This window comes from Rhinolophus ferrumequinum, chromosome 17, assembly GCF_004115265.2.
Source record: "Rhinolophus ferrumequinum isolate MPI-CBG mRhiFer1 chromosome 17, mRhiFer1_v1.p, whole genome shotgun sequence".
Classification (NCBI taxonomy): Eukaryota; Metazoa; Chordata; class Mammalia; order Chiroptera; family Rhinolophidae; genus Rhinolophus; species Rhinolophus ferrumequinum.
This window is the reverse complement of record NC_046300.1, coordinates 39,847,955-39,864,232: the sequence shown is the minus strand read 5'-3', so window position 1 is coordinate 39,864,232 and position 16,278 is coordinate 39,847,955. Positions and strand designations below refer to the sequence as shown.

Genomic DNA, 16,278 nt, shown 5'->3' with positions numbered 1-16,278 from the left:
TCAATTAATGGTATTACTCACATGCATACAAACATACATACATACGTACTACTGCTACTACTAAAACTGCATTACATTCATTAAAACTAAGTCGTTTCGTTTTCTTAACAAGTGTCTGATGAGGTATAAGGCAGCATTGGTCCAATCATTCAGAGAAGCAGAAAAACTATTTCATTCCCTTAGCCTTGTTTAAGCCTTTATTTCTTCCCTCATTCAGCAAACTCTGGAGTGCACAGTCCAATGGAGACAGACAAGCAGACTACCAGCTACTCCACGATGGATGCAATGCTCTAGACCAGGGGTGTCCAAACTTTTTTCAACGTTTTTCACCAAGGGCCATATGCGGTAAAATACATAAACAGCCGGGCCACTCACTCGAGGTGAAGTACGTATTGCCTCACCTGGTTCATTTAAGTAAACTAAATATATTTTTGGAATTTGCTGCGGGCCAATTAACGATGGATTGCGGGCCGCAGTTGGTCCGCGGGCCGCAGTTTGGACACCCCTGCTCTAGAGAGAGTGCCCAGGTGGGAGGAGGCAGCTTAACCTGAGTTTGGGCACAGAGAATCAGGGAAAGAGAGATGGAACCGAGTCTTGAAAGATAGGGAGCATTTCTTTTGCATCCAAGAGGGGAAAAAGCATTCTATTCGAGGCAGATGTCTAAGCAAACGCAAGGAGGCATGAAACAGAACGACACAGTTAGGGGAGGCAAGGATTTGGGGATGGCTGCTACACAGGGTGTGGGCAGGGCCTGATGCGAGAAGGAGAAGGAGAGATTGGCAGGCGCCTGGTCGGGAAGAGTTTTGAATATCATGATGACTTTGGATTTTATCCTTCAGTCCAGGATTAACTGGACTGGAGACACCTACAGGAACTTGGAAAAAAATACCAACACTCATGTTCCAACTGGAGACTGATCTAGCATTTGGTTCTGGGTGGACGCTGGGTATTGAGATTTTTTTAAAAAGCTCCCCAGGTGATTTTAATGTGCAGCCTGGACAATGATGAGTCATTTAAAAGATGTTAAGCAGGAGTCATCTGACAAATTTGCAGACAGGTCATACTGGGAACAGTTCGGTGAGAAGGATGTCGGGGGTGGGAGGGGGGGTGAGATCTGAAAAGGCAGCAGGAGACCGGTGGGGATGAAAGGAAGAGAAAAATTTGAAGTTATTTGGATGGAAGAATCAACGAACTGGAAATTACAGAGGAGAAAGAGCGGGCAGAATGAAGACTGACATACCAGTTCTATTGCCTAGATGTGCCATTAACAGGTAGGGGACCAGATCTAAGAGCTGGTTTGAGAGGAGGATTATGAAGTCTGCACTCCTTCTGAGGAGTGTGTGGAAAACCCGGCCAGTGCTCTCAATCAAAAGGCTTCCAAAACGGACTTTGCTGCTGAAAGGAAGTTGGGCTGGCGATTCAGAGGTGCAGAGCACTGCCACATGGGCGGAGGCTACAAACATGAGCGTGGATGTTACCTAAGGAAAGTACAGCAGATAAGAAGGAAGTAGGGTCAAAGAAGGAGCCTGCGGAGAACCAATACTGAGGGGGCATGGATGTACCTGAACCACCTGAAGGCCCATATTAAACGTTTAGTTTCTTGGTGCCACCCCAGACTGACTGGATCAGAATAGCTAGGGGTGAGACCCCAGAAACTGATTCAGGCACTTCTGAATCAAGGCTAGGTTTGGACACTGTATCAGTTTCCTAGGGCTGTCATAACATATTGTCACAAACTTGGTGACTCAAAACAACAGAAATTTATTCTCTCACAGCTCTGGAGGCCAAAAGTCCAAAATCACAACGCTGGCAGAGGCGTGCTCCTTCTGACGGCTCCAGGAGACAAGCCTGCCTTGCCCCTTCCAGCTTCCGGTGGACCCAGGCGTTCCTTGGCTGGTGCATCACTCCAGTCTCTGCCTCACCTTCACACGGCCTTCTCCTCTTTATATGTCTCTCCTGTGTGTCTCTTCTAAGGACACTTGTCTTTGGCTTTAGGGCCCACCCAGAATGAACTATTCTCGAGATCCTTAACTAATTTACATCTGCAAAGACCCTTTTTTCAAATAAGGTCACATTCACAGCTTCAGGGGTGTGGACGTATCTTTTGGGGGGCCACCATTCAACCCACCATGGCAACTGGATGAATGGAAGAAGGGACTGGGGCCCAGGACTCCAAACTAAGTTCCCTAACAGGAAGAGGAGGAAGAAAAGAAGAGAGAGCCATCTCAGGAATTAAGATCTACAGCTGCATTTCCAAGTCTTGTGCTGCCTGAGGAACCCCAGGCCGCTAAGTGTCCAGGGCACAGGCCACCGAATGTACTACACAGATGGAAAAAAATCACCACAATCATAAATTAACAAAATGCTAGACCAAAGCAAGAGCTTTGCAGAACTGAAGATGCTTTTAGTTAATTCACTTTCCCAACTAGATTAGTTTGATATGAAGCTAGGATTTCATCCCTAAGATATTGTGGCCATTTCTAGGAGCTTCCAATCCCGATAACAAGTCACCATGGCAGCATGGGATTGGTTATTTCTATCTTTCAAAATGTTTCCTTAGGAGCAGGCAACATTCTCGGTCACCAACATTAAAGAAGGTTCAGTCACTCCTCCCTTCTCACTGCCTACCAGGGTCCCCAAGTCGTCACTCAGAATAGACTAGACTGCCTATTCGTCTAGAATAGACTGCCTCTGACTTTTACATTGATGGACAGACCACCATTAACGTCCTACATTATCATCATTTGTGTCAGTTCCCAGATGCACAAAGGTTTTCTGTCCTTTAACATAGGAACTTCCCTTCTTGGCAACAAGGTTTGCATGGCCAGGTCGGTGGGTTGTGGGAGGATGGTAAGGAACCAGGTGTTATGCTGAAGTTACAGCCACAGGCAGGAGACAGTAGTCTTCAGAGTCAGATTCCTAGTGATTTCATCGCACGGCCGCACAGTATCAGATAAATGGCACACCTCCGGCCCCCCCGCCTCTACGACTGTCCCAAAGCACCTCGTAGCTAACAAACGGCAAGGACCAATCTCTACCCAAGTCTGTCTCTCTGCTTCGCCACAGCACCTAGAGTAGTGCTCCCCAAACGTTAACGCGCACACGTCCGCTGGGGACCTTGTGGGGTGCATTTTCTGATACAGTGGGTCATGTATGTGTGGTCCATCTTCATTTATGTCAGGATGGAGATGGCTGAGGTACACAGGGTTTCAGGTTTAGGAAGTCAGTTTTGTTCCCTACTGGTGAAATGATAATAGCTATAGTGGTGATGATAATGAGGTCAATGACAGCAAAAGCTCAGAGACACTGAGCGCTTAGTACACACCAAGCCCAGTGGTAAGTGCTCTACAGACATGACGACTCAGCACCGAAAGAGGGGAGGAAATGGTAGTTAAAAGATGTTTAAAAAAAAAAAAAAGGAAGGCATTTAAAAATTCCAGGATGTGCTGCTCCATCAAGTGTCACCAGAGAGAGGGGACAATTCTCACACCATCCCAGTCTAGGACTGGTCAGGAAGTTGCTGAGTGCGTGACATTTCAGAAGGCATCCTTGGCCTGAGACGGTCAATACCACAGACCAGGTAGGTCAAAATATGCCTGCTGTCCTCTGGTGTCATCCCTTGGCCTGATACCATCCAGGTTAGCCTCTGTGGCCTTGGCTCCATGCAGCTGCCTGGGGAGTGACATGTCTGGATAAAGAGGGCTTCCTTTGGTGGGTTCTTCTGGTCCATCCTGAGATGGGCACACAGCACTGGGCAGCTTAAACAGGACTGTCTGATGCCTCTGCAGATGTCCTTGGACACACATGCTGTGTTCTGCTGCTGACCCTGACAAATCACTTTGCCTGTATGAGATGGACGTAGTTTATATCCAAAGAGCCGTCTTTACAGGAAAAGACCGAGCAGGCTATCACGGAGGAAATTCAGAATGGTGGGTTGATTCAGAAGATACAGCTCTGTAACTGTCACGCAAGCAGTCCACACAGGCTGAACTCAACCTGTGGACCTGTTTCATTTAGCTCCACAGTATTTAAAAATGTTTTTCATGCCCTCCAGTTTGCCACAATCTAACCACTCTCTTCTCATACTCAGCCCACACGGACCATTCATTCATATTACCTTTCTGCCCCTGGATGTATCTCATCTATAATAAAGTAAGTATAAATCACTCATAAGTTTTGTTCTGCCTGTAACATTTCAATCTCTATACAGTGATTCACTGTCCTAAAATGTAAAAGGTGACATATCAGTATTCAAGCTTTCAAAACCACCAAAGTATTCCACCTTAATGAAGGGTAGGTGGCGAGACACCTTTACCATGGAATATATCTGGGTCACGTTATATTTCTTCAGAATCCCTCCAGTTTTTCATTCCCGTGGGGAACATTTCTTAATATATGAATCCTAAGGGGCAGAGTGGCAAATATCAAACTCCTCACTTTGCTTCAAAAGTCACTTTAATTATAGGGTCAGCTCAAACCTTGAGAAGGGACACTCATCTCCTCGTCAGCACTCCAAAAAATCAGAGTCACACTCTCAGAGGCACCCAGCTCTTCTTTTTAAGAGGGTCCCATCTTCATCATTAGCAGGTGCCATGGGCAAAGCAGTGACTGCTGACAATGCACAGACCGTCATCGGTAGCTGCTTGCTGGGTCAGAGTATCCTGAACTGGTATCACGCCCCGTCACTGCGTCACACACAACAAGTTAGAACTAGAGCACAGAAATGGAGCACGGACTACCTGGCAGTCGGGGCTTCAAACAATGGGGCCAACACAATAATGCATACCTACCAAGACCACAAGTCTCCTTAGGGAATCGAGGATGGAACAGTGGTGGTCAACCCAAGGGAGCAAATGCTGCTAGAGATGGGCCGGATGGAGGTTGGGGGTGTGTGCAGAGCTGATCCCTTACGTCTGGACAGCTCTTGTGCTGGTGGGGACCTCCTGGAGAAAAGCCACTCCTGCTCTTGTCCTGTTCTGCCACGCCTCCACCCACCTTCAATAGACAGCCCCCCACTTGCAGTGGTTTCTGACACAAAAGGTACAACTATAATTTTTATGAACCTACGCTCCTTGCACGTGCCTTCGTCTACCCCATTCCTTCTCCCCTGCTTTCCCACCATGTCTCTCCCGCCTCCCATTTGCCCAGTTTGAAGCCGCCACTGGCAATGCTGCAGTCTCTGGAGGGAGGCCAGGCGTGGCAGGCAGCACAGCTCTTTGAGGGCACAGGAATGTGAAACAGTCACCTCTTCCTGGGGTTCAGGAGATGCAGGTGACTGGCAGAGCTGTCAAGCAGCCCGTCGGTAGGTCTGAGGTACTATTAGAAGCACAAGAGCTTTTCTACCGCAGAAATGCTACACAGACTATGGCTGATCTCACAAATGGATGCACGATGGTTTAGACAAAAGAAATCGACTGGGAAAACTGTTGGGCCGGGGGAGGGAAATATATTAAAGGAGCGAGGTGCTAGTTAGCTCTTGCCAACTTTACCCCCCAAACAAATGTAATTAAAACCGAATGAAGGTTTCTGGCACTAGTTGGGTATGCAAACAGTTTCCCTGTTCACCTGTTTTAGAGTGAAATTATCTGGGGGCAGGAGGAACAGGGAGCAATTACACAAGAAGTTGTCTGCATTAAAAAATGTAAAATTCTCCAAACAAACCCAAACCCACTGCAGAGAAAAGCCCACAACAGGCTGTTTAGAAAAATTACGCTTTAAATATACCAATCTAAAAAAAAAAAAAAAAAAAAAATCTAAAGAACAGGCTGTTCTGTAGAACAGCTCCAGTTTCTGCTTGTGCTTTCATTTTAGAAAACAAATGCTCAGACTTCACAGTGGGAGGAGTTTCACACAGGGATTCAAAGTCACAGAAAATGGCCACCAGTTCTAGAAACGTGAACACAACAACAGGGCAGTCAAGGGACCCTCTGGGAATACAGGGCACTTACCTTTCACAAGAGTAATTATCTAGAGACAGATATAACCTTTCCCCCCCACCCCCCACCGGTAATATAAATCATGGCCTCCAAAGTATTTGTTTGCTGAACGCCACAATGACTAATCACCCCACTTTTATTTATCCTCCCTGCTAAGGGAACCTCATGGGTGGAAAATGGGTCATTTTTAATGTAAGGTAGCTGCTAGGATTGGAGGTTACACTCCCATTTAATCATAAAAGAAAAAATACCCTCAAAAAGTATTTCCTAAAATAGAGAGGAACGCAAATTACCTTATCAGAAACTCATATCATTACATAGAAAAGAAAGTCCTAAAATAGATCATTCAGACGCGGCAAAATGCTCTTGACTGATTTTTCTGAAAATGTCAGAATCAAAAGCAAATATTAGGAATATCAAATATACCACAAAACTGGGTAATAAACTCACTTTGTAGTGTATGTTCATTTAGGAAAAAAAATGTTCTCCTGGGTAACTTACAGTGCTTCTGTGCAAAAAGTCAACCTACAGTGTATAGTGGCTAAAGAAACTCCAGAATTGCTAGACCTTGACGGGAAAATTTTTAAAGGTCAGGTTTGTTTGTTTTTTTAACCCTATTTTGCGCAGCAGTTGGGGTAGGCCAGTTCTCTAACATCTGAGTAAAACCCCATTTGGGGCTTCATTTCACTGCCACGTCATTGCTTTTTCCGTCTATCCTAGTACCGTCTGCTTCCTCAAAGTGGTCCTCCCTTCCTCTCCCGTGAAAGCAACTATAGAACTTGCACTGGTCCCAGGAAAGGGCAGAACACACAACAGAGAGTGTGGTTCCACAACAGGCTCCCGGCAGCAGGTTAAGACTGAAGTGTTTCCAGGGATGAGCATGAGAGACAGCACGGAGACCTTGAGAAACCTTGCTCCTTGAGTTCGTGTCAGGGATAAGACCAGAACAAACAGGTAGAAGCAGGGACAGACCAGAATGCTGATCAGGTTTGTAAAAAAGGAAATCCTCACGCCGGTCTAGGAGCGAAGCAACATTCTATTATATTAGAGCTAATCAGAAACTTCCATACTTACATAAAAATGCATGCAAGTTTGGGGAGTCTGTGATTTGAACATGAGTCTCTCATGCCTGGTAAGGTAACACTTTTGCCTCTGTTTTTACTTGAATTGGTGGTCTTATTATCTAATGTAATCAATTCTACAAAAAACCAGAAGTTGTTCTAACACATGAACAGGAAGAAGAACACAAACAAAACAGGGCCTAGAAACACTATTTAACTCACAAAGCAGGAAGTGACAGCTCATATCCATCTCACCTTGCACAAAGCCTGCCTTCATGGGTTGTTGAAATAACCCCCAGATGCCCCTCTAGGACTTAAACAGCCACTGGATTTCTCATTCCCAGAATGCACCCTGGGATGAGCACACTGTTAGCAGTAGCCAGCAATATGGGGTGCGCACATACTCCCTGAGAAAACGTTTACTTCCTCTCAAAATGAAATTATTCTATAGCTTAGCAATTTTCATTTAGAGAAGAAAAATGCTTTCAAAAAAAACAAACAAACAAGGAAACAGCCATTTAGGCATGCCTCTCCCAGGTTAAAAAGACATTTTCTTGACTACCTTAATTGGCAAGAATCCAAGCGCTTCAACAGGAACCGAAGTTTGCGTCACGGTGTCCTACTGTGTGTCTGCTAGAAGCCCAGCAGATATTATGGTTCGCTCTCTCCAGCCCCTTTTAAATCTTGTTACAGACTGCCATCGCCTGCTTTCCCAATAACCTGCCTTAGGACAAGACCTACCAGTTTCTGCAGAGAGTGTACCCGACTGGGCATAAGACACTGGGTTCTGTTCCCAATTTGCCACTGTGTGACCTTGAGCAAGTCCTGTGACTTTGCAGGACTCCCGTTTCCCGATCTGGAAGGTGAAGAAGTTGGGCTAGTTTATTTCTAAGGTTCTTTCTAGCCATAAAACCTGAAAATCATGATTCCCTACCTCCCACTCTGTAACTTTTGACAGACTCCTAGCCAGTTTCAATCTTTCTGTAAGAATCTTCATATCCTCCAAAGCAGACAATCCCTCCCACCCTTGAATTCAGGCACTTTCCTTAAAAGCGTGTGGGGTAAAGGCAGCACCCAAAGTCTGGCTAGTACGAGTGTATCAGACAGAAGGAGGGAGCTTTGAAATCAGGGCCCCTGGAAGACCTCAGGCATGGAGTTTACCATCTGCTGGTCTCAGCACCTCTGCTTTTCTGCTGGAGAGGAAACAGAATTATTGTCCTTTAAAGCTGGAAGGAACCTTAGTGATCACTGAGCCAAACCTCTGGTTATAGGTGAAGAAACCAAGCCAGCAAACTTAGTTGATTTTCTTTCCCAAGGTTACAGAGTGGGGCAAGGGAACAAGTGCCAGGCCTTCCGCCTGCTCTCTCACATGGAGGTCTTTTTACCTTCCTCTGTTCTCTCCCTCTGGTCTCTGTTCTTTCCTTCTCCCCTGTAGACTTCCTCAGGACCTCAGAGGGTAATCAACAAACACTTCCTGAGCACCTCTGGACAATTCCCCAAGGAACTCTTTTAAACTTTCAACGGGCCACTCTGGGAACATTTAGCCAGGCACAGGGAGAGTGACAGCTCTGGTGAGACATAAAATGATCTTATCAGTGCAGAAATCCATTGGTGTTTTAACTCTAAAAGAAAGCTTGCAGCAGCACATAGATGGTAGATAACGGCAGGTGAGGGAGATAAGGAGGCCCTATGGGGTCCCGCTCTGGTCCCTGGCACACAGAGTTGATATTTATTGAAAAAATTCAAGTTTGCCCATTACCTCTGCTCTACTTGCTTCTTGTCAAAACTTCTGAGGTTACAATAACACCAAGGACAAGGGTCTCTCAGTCTCCAAGCTACAATCAAGAACAATGATCTAGTGCATACTCAGGATGTGGCAGGGAACACAACATGGGTGAGGAGAGAAGAGGCAGGACTTTGGAGTCAGATAAGACCCCAGGGTGTGAAAATCTCACCTCTGCAACACTGGCCGCATTACTGGGACTCTCTGCCTCAACTGCCTCCACACTAGGTTTTTATGAGCTTCTAACAAGATGATCGAGATAATGCACATAAGGTGTAGAATTGACTACATGAAAGCCAGTTCTGTCTTCTGTTGGAGCCATGGGTATAGACAGAGAAACCCCGTTTCTAGAAAAAGCTCCAGGCTATCAGCATCCTCTTACAAGAGAAGCAAACTATCAATGGAATGACGACAACATAAAATAATTCAGCAGTTTTAATAAGCATACTCCTGTTAAGTCATTTGATTTTTAAATTATGTACAAGGAGCATAAAGCACAGATCAATACACACAAGTAAGTATGTTTCGTATCCTCCATACACAGTTTAAACACCAAACATGTATGTATGTCTCAATCCTTTCTTGTGAATAAGCAGAGAGCTAGGACTAGGAGGAAAAACAGGATAAATTATTATTTTCCTATAAAATGAGGCTGTGACAGATAAACAATATGAACTGGCCTCAAAATTATGATTCCAAGATGCGGAGAATGAGGGAAATATAATATGACAGATGTTCACGGACCAGAAGACCCAGAGTCAGATGGATATATGCATTAAAATAGTTTTAATGGCATGACTGTGCAATGCTGCTGCCATTAAATATATTAAAGGTAACACCGTTCAAAGTTACATTGGTTTTGCAAACTCTGGGCACTTGTACAACAGGAAAAGAAGCTGATTGGGAAGTTGTGTGCCACCCAGAACTGCTATGGATACACAGCAGACAGCGATGGTGGGTGTAATAATACCACCATTCCTTGATTAGCTGGGATCCATTTGTTTTTATCTTACCACAAATATAATCCGCAAACATTAATGATGCAAATATAAAACTTTTGAGCATAGATATGCCTTAACAGAAATTGGATTTGAAGTCAGCATTTCAAGCCTCGAGTTTATCCCTTCCTAGCAACTGGCATCTGCTAGTCTTGATCACAGAAGTGACTATTTCAAATGAAGATTACCAGGGCCCCACCCCAAATTCCCTGGATTAGAATCTATGTGCCAGGGGCTTGGGAACCTCCATGTTAGTTCAGTTCCCCAGGTTGATTCTTATCCATATTAAACTGTAAGGTCACTTGAACTATATGACAGCATAGATTAGCTATAGTGGAAGGTATGCTTTTTCCATGATAAAATTAAGGCATTTAAAGTGAGTCATAAAGACAAGGCTTTGTGTATAGATGTACTTTACATAGAAATGTTCATATCTATACAAGGTTGTAAGGGGAAGGGAATCAGCATTTATTAATTGCCTACTATGGTATAGATCCTGACCAAATTATACATTATTACTCAATCTTCAAAATAATCCTATTTGAGTTATGGATGGAAAAAGTTAGGCTTAGACAGAAAGTAACTTTTCTGAAGTCACAAGCCTGGAAAATGGCCCAGTGCGGTTGTGAAACTAGATTTATCTACCCCCAGTCTTTTCATTCCATTGTATTCAGCTCATATGCCCATGAAACACACACACACACACACACACTCACGTCATAAGACAGCCATAAGGTAAAAAGGCAAAAGAATTAAATTACTTTTAGAAACCTTTTACATCAACAGAAATGTAGTTTTTAAAGAACTTACTGAATCAAAAGTCTTTGGTCTATCTGATGACAACAGAATAAAATGTATGACTACTATCAAAACCACATTTAACAGCCTGAATTTTAGTAATCAGAAGTGTATTTTGAGGCTCGCTACAGTCAAATTTAACACTGATACTTGATTCACGCAAGCTACAAAGTTTTGCAAATGAAACATCTTAATATTCATTCTGCAAGTTACATTACCTTACAAAAGAAAACACCAACAAATGTGTGATCGAGCAATTGTCAATCCAATGGCCATCTTGCACCTCCCCCGCCCCCTCCAACATCTGCCACGCCAGGTTCGCTCCGTTGGGAAACCCCCTTCTGCTGGCTTCTGGAGTCACGTTCTCTTGTGGTGCTTCCTTGCTCTCTTGCCAGACTTCTCTCTAGATCCTCCCTAGGTCTTTCTTTCATTTCTCATAAAGCTCTGTCCTCAACCTCTGCCTCCCTATAGTCTCTCTCTGGAAAATCTCTTCTCCCACCTCTTGACTTATTTATATCCCAATGATTCCCCAACTAGTCCTGGCCTTCCTCTGGAGCACAAAGCCCCAATCTGTCTGGGAGACATCATACTTCAACACTTCAAACTCGGCACCTCTTACATGCAGCTCCTCATCTCCTTCCACGTTTCCTGACTGAGTACCAGGCTCAGCTGTTTCTTCTCTACTGAGATGTCAGATGGTGTCAATTCTTCCCTTTGCATCTATTCCTTTCCCATTTCACTGCTATCACCCCTTTTAGGCCTTCCCCTCGACCCTTTTCCTTGGTGACCTGTGGGAGCCTTCTAACTAGTCTCCCTGTCTCTGGTTTCTGCCCTGCTTTTCCTCCCGGTCTCCTCATGACGCACAGCCATGACACCCCTGTTCAAATATCTCCAGTGACTCCTATTGGTTAATACATTCATATGTCCCAGCGTGGCATTCAAGACCACAATTATTCGGCACCAAATATTCTCCAGCTTTCTTTCCCACTTGATGCCTATACAGACCAGTTCTAACTCAACTGGGCCCACTACCTTTCCCTGACTATGCTCCATGCTTTCCTGTTCTCCTGCTCTCCCTTCTATTTTAAATGCCTCCTTCTCTTCTCTTTGGTGGAAACTCCACATCCTTCAAGAACTTGCTTACATGCTTTCCTCAAGAAAGAGTCCCTAGAGGGAAAAGGGACCTCTTCCTCCTCAAATTGCCAAAATATCTTTTTTTGGCATTTACCACACAGTTATTTTTGCATATTTTATTTCCTCACCTACAAAAACAGGGTCTGAGAGGGAAGGTACCACATCTTTTTGCCACGCACTCCTCCATTCTCTCTAGCACAGTGTCACACTCATAGTAGACACTTAATAAATATTTGCTGTATAACATCAATAGGACTTCTAAAAGTTTAGAAAGCCTATTTACATTCAGCATCTCACTTGTTCTATTTGGAGCTTAAGTTTATTACAAGTAGCATTCAACAAGGCTTACAATCTGATTACCGTTGCTTAATGTAATTATTGGCACTATCTCTAACTTTGTACCTTGTAAAATTACAGTAGCTCTTAAATTGCTTTACTTCTGAACACTCATAGTCCTGTGTGGCCTCCAGCAAAGTGGACAGAACATTTTGAGTCAAAGAAAGGCCACTTGCCAAACTGGTTTTTTTTCCTCTGTCTATAGGTTAAGTGTATACAAATAAATGGCCTCTGCTGGCAGATGACAGTAACAGCAAAAGCAAAATTTAAAAGGGGAGTAAGAAATTCCTTTCTGAAGATTTAAAAAAAGATTTTCCTACATACCCACTTGGAATCCTATTTATGGGTTGGAGCTGATATTCTCACATGTTAACAACAGAAAAATCTCTAACAGGTGAACAATAATTCCTTGCTAAGAGACTGAATATGACTAACATGATGATGGAAAAAGCATAGCACTGTTTGGTCTTGAATACCCAAGTGCCTTGCAGGAGCTCGATGAATCTTTACTGAATGAACACATAAACAAATGAATTTAGAGAAGACCTTCCTATTGTTTGTAAACTGAAAGTATGAGTTTTCATAGAGGGATGGAAGGATATGTTAAATTTGAAAAATGTTAAAAAATTGCATCGAGGGGCAAGAACTGTGATATGTCAACTCCTCCTGTGACAGATCCCACTCTCAATGCTGGAGAAGCAGGCGAAGGAGGGATGACTGTCAGGCACTGCCTATTAGACTACGCTTCTTCTTCGAAGTTTAGGTTGCAAGCCCCTCCAGCGCAAGCCCTTTACCTTCAGCCCTGTGGTCCTAGCACTGTGTTTTGCATACAGAACGTGCACCATAACCGCAGCATGAGATGCAAAGACCGCCATGACCTGCCTGTGCATTTTCACACTTCAATCCTTTACGTCTATTCTTTCTTCTCTCGCAGGAGTATTGAGGAATAAGTAAAAATACAACACTTAATCGCTTAACACACTGCCTTACACACACACATACACACACACAAGTGCTTGATAAATGGTAGTTGTTACTGTCATCATCTGGGGCTTTGCATGTACCTCAAAGGTAGTGTTTAGTGGGCTGGGCTGTCAGCACTTGCCTGCACAAAGTGCAAGTGTCCTGGGGGGTGGGCTCTTCACCCGTCTATCCTGAATGCCTAGCACAGTGCTCACCCCACAGCAAGCCCTGAGGCTGGCTGCATGACTGAGCAAATGAGATCAGGTTCCAGGCCTGCCTCTAGCCCACTGGGTCACACATTTAAATTCTCTGGGCCTCAGTGATTATCTGACTGTCCTTCCAGCTTAGACAAGCTAGCGATCTATAAAGAGATTTACTGAAGTTCCCAAGACAGTCACTGGCAGAACTGGAACGAGAAAACAGTTGTCCTGGAGCCCTGCTCACTTTAGTTCCCTGCTCACTTTAGTTCCCCCTTCATTATGGAGGCCTCACAGGCCAAATCTCCTTAGTAACCGTTCGCTTAAATATTGTCTCTTTGTAATTCCCAAACCTGATAAAATGCTAGCACCAATCATATGCCCCTTGGGAGGCCTTCACTCCCTCAAAAAAACCATTTCCTATCTCATGTAGACTACGGAGACTTGCAAATTCAGTTACCTCAGGTAGAACGGACCAGCCTTGACAAAGTTAGTTTCTCGTGCTTGGGAAGAAATCACTTGGAAATCCTTGGTTCTGAGTCCTCCATTTCCTCCACATCAAGATCTAAAAAAAGAAAAGAAAAAGTGCAATGTCTCAAGACTAGCTGCCAGGATTTGATGCGTCAGCCACAATAGTAATTATAACTAGCCTGTGTTTTGAACACCTACTATAAGTCAAGCACTGAGTAAAGTGATTGACATATGACCTCAGAGAGTCTTCATAATACGCCTCAAATGTAGGAGATGTTCCCCCACTTTACAGCTACACAAAAAGAGGCTCTGAGAGGTCACAGAATCTTCTCAAGGTCACACAGCTAGGTTATGTTAGACCTGGGACCCAGGTTCACTTGATTCCAAAGCCTGGGTTATTAACCTCTAAGTCAGGGTTTTACAAACTTCTTTGACAATGACCCACGGTTTTTAAAAATTACATTATATAAATGAACCCCAAAGTCTCAAAACAATGTTTACTCTTACTATGTGCAATACATTCTGATATTTTCTATTCTATTTGATTCTTTTCTACACTGCATTATTCTATACCTTTTAAAGAATTCCAATAATAACTGATTTCACAATCTTCTAATGGGTCCCCACTCTTGCTGGAAAAACACTATACTTAGATATAGTACCTCCGTAGAATTTTCTCTGAAACCACGTACTAAATCCTCCCATGCTTTTTAACCATGAGAACCTGACCAAATAGTTGAGCTTCATAATTAGGAGGGAAGTCTTTAACCGTTAAAATATGTATAAGGCACAATAACGCATATCATCTATAACGGATCCTTAAAAGGTATGTTCAATTAGGGCCCAAGTCCAGAATGAAATTAGTCACTTACCTATAGCAGAACAGGAGTTATCAAGTGGAACCGCGGACGGACTAAAATCTAAGGTGATTTATTATATACCCTGCAAAGAAGTGCCTAGCAGCGGGCGGTTGTGTTGTACCAACTGAGCACACCTACCTAACTATACTGAAAAAGTAGCAGGCTGAGATTGCGACCCCCTGGGGGCAGGACCCTGACTTTGCATGCTCCATTCAATTCCAGGGGCTTGGTGCTGAACCAGGGAAATCATTCGGTTCCCGTAGGGTCAGGCCTGGGGTCCGAGTCACAGTCGCGGGGAGGGGAGGTGCGGCTGTCGGGGCAGTTCCGGGGCCCGCTGGACCCCAGCCCATAACGTCCCTTGGGAGCGCATTCCCCCCCGGCCCCCCGCCCTCTAGCACAGCTGCGCAGTTGGGTCACTAGCTGCGGCGCAACCTGCCCCGACTCTGCAGTCGGGCCCCCTCCCCCTCCGGCGCAGGCCCCGGAGCCCGGGCACCTGCGGGCGCTGGGTCCCTGCAGCAGCTCGTCCCTCCAGGGCTGGCGGGGCTCACAGCCCTGCGCCAGTGCTTCCAAGCCAGGTTTCCAGGCTCCCTCCTGGGGAGAGGAGGGGCAGGCTGGTCGCGCCCGGGCCCCGCGCCCACAGGCCGTGCTTCCCCCACCCACCGGCGCACACAGACCCTACGACTGGCACTTACAGGGCTCGACTCCTGCGCTGCGAGCGCGTTCCCCCCGGGGGTCCATGGCGCTTCCGGACCCGCCAGGCCCGCCGCCGCGCCACACAGCACCGCCCAGAAAATGGACGCCGGCGGCTGGGCTCTGCCAGCCCGGCCCGCCCCCGGCGCGGGGCACAGGACGCGGCCCGTCCGGGAGGAGGTCGGCGCGACCCTCAGCTCGCGGGCAGGGGCGCTAGGGGTCCTGCTGTGCGGAGAATAAGGCCTCGGGAGGGCCGCGGCGGGACTCGAGGGGCCCCACGACGGCCCCGCGAGGCTCCAGACCCCGCCAAGCGGGCAGCGGCCTGCGCCTCCACCTTCTCCCGGGAAAATACAATTCAGAACCTGCGGAAGAACAACCCACTTAGGTGTCTACAGTCATTATGAGAACAAGGCCTGGGTCTGCAGGAGGGGCCCAGGGTTCCGGACCCAGATCCCAGACAGCGTCCAAACCCTGCACATTTGTGAGAGGCAGGATTCAGAGAAAGTCAAGTGCAGTTTTAATTGAAACAAATTCTCTGGAATAGGGTGTCACCTGCGCTTTCCCATGGCTGTCAGGAGAGGCCTAGATTGATTTTCCCCACGTGATACAAAAGATATTTCACGCAAAAGACCCAGTCGTCTTCCTTAAATAAAGGGCACTGACTGCTTATTAGGATCTTTCTTCCAAGACCCAGGGACCGCTCATTGAATACGTATTTACAGAGGCCTGCCACAGTAAATAAACTCACGTTGTAGAGCTTACAGCTTACTGCACTAATGTACAGGTTTTATTTGCTTGTTTTTAAAAAACCATCCTGTGTTTTGGTAGTATGAGTCTTATTTAAAATTTTTCTTTAGAAAGGATTCACTCCCAGATTAAGACTTGAAAGGATAGAAAGTCGGTTCTTTGCTCGACTTACATCCTGTTTTTGGCTTGGAGTACCGTGTTTATAATTCTGCATCCCAGTTCCTCACTGTGTTTTTAAGAATATGATCATTTTGATGAATAAAGTAGATTCCAATATTAAATACAAAATCCTGTAAAACTTATT

At 45.4% G+C, this 16,278-nt stretch overlaps 1 protein-coding gene across 5 annotated transcripts in view; it reads right to left on the bottom strand.

Moving 5' to 3' along the window:
* The window catches only part of ZBTB38 (zinc finger and BTB domain containing 38), a 72,146-nt gene that overhangs the window by 27,048 nt on the left and 28,820 nt on the right, over positions 1-16,278 (bottom strand). For 3 of the 5 annotated variants that reach the window (XM_033131862.1, XM_033131861.1, XM_033131864.1), the window contains one exon: positions 13,667-13,771. The gene's annotated coding sequence lies outside the window, so the exon portion shown is untranslated. Of the gene's footprint in view, positions 1-13,666; positions 13,772-14,549; positions 14,970-15,229; positions 15,627-16,278 lie in introns of those variants that run through there. The other 2 variants (XM_033131865.1, XM_033131866.1) reach the window with 2 other exon arrangements.